The 964-nt window shown below is 47.4% G+C and overlaps 1 pseudogene; it reads left to right on the top strand.

Moving 5' to 3' along the window:
- Window positions 1–525: 525 nt before the first annotated feature.
- On the top strand, window positions 526–689 carry LOC132209204 (U2 spliceosomal RNA; annotated as a pseudogene).
- Window positions 690–964: the final 275 nt, after the last annotated feature.

Here is a 964-nt window from a genome sequence, read left to right as displayed (position 1 = left end):
TTCGTGACGCGGGACTCCATGCTCTATGGGCTGTTTCCCGGGATGCACACCGAGACCAACATCAACTGTGCCTGGAGGACCATCAATGCGGTGAAAGACGCTCTTTGACCTGCCCGCAACTTGCTGGTCTGTCAGCTGAAAGAACTGACCCCGACCGAATGTTACAGACTGGCGCACTCCAAGGTCCAGGACTATGTGCTGAGTGACGCGCTAAAGCTTGGGGCAGCCGCCGCCAAGGCATGGTGGGGAAAGACCACCGTATGAAACCCCTCATCCAGAATAGAAAAAAAGGGCCCTATCTGGTAACTGGGTCCAGCTGGCGCCTTCCCCAACTGGTCAGGGGGCCAACAGGGACTGTGCGGGGTGAAGACTGCCGGTGTATTTTCTTTGCTTTGATTTTTTTCTTCGATGTTTTGTTTTTTTTTTCCCTTTAGTTGGTGTACGTATGCCCTGGGTAACCCAGAGCAGCTTGCATGACTGGGTAGGTGTATGAATGTGTTTTTTTATACATCTTATGAATAAAGTATATTTTTTCAAATTAAAAAAAATGTTCTTATCAGCTTTTAATATCTGATATGTTCTTTACTTAAGGACCCTATATTAAACCGATTTTTAAGAACAGCAGCTTGCTCTGTCCTCTCCATGCATCATCCTGGTATTGCAGTGTTCCTAGGAATGGTGCAGTCTCGTTAAACCAATTTTAAAAACAGCCTTATCAAAAACTGAAGAAGGGTGTCTAGGCCTGAGGCATCGGACTTCCTGCTCCTTTGCTGTTTGGCCTGCTGTGTTCATCCAGCTCTGGACCTTGTAATCTCCAGCAGATCAGCACTCTGGAACCATAACAGCCCTTAGCCCAACAAGTCCACATCAAACCTCAGAGTATCCCAGCCAGACCTACACCCCACCTAATCAAACTCTCCCTTAACACAACAGGCAATTTAACATGGCTAATCACCTAGCCTGC

The sequence above is a fragment of the Stegostoma tigrinum genome, unplaced genomic scaffold (assembly GCF_030684315.1).
Source record: "Stegostoma tigrinum isolate sSteTig4 unplaced genomic scaffold, sSteTig4.hap1 scaffold_70, whole genome shotgun sequence".
Lineage (NCBI taxonomy): Eukaryota > Metazoa > Chordata > Chondrichthyes > Orectolobiformes > Stegostomatidae > Stegostoma > Stegostoma tigrinum.
Note: the sequence above shows the minus strand (reverse complement) of the source record. Positions and strands in the feature narration are given on the sequence as shown.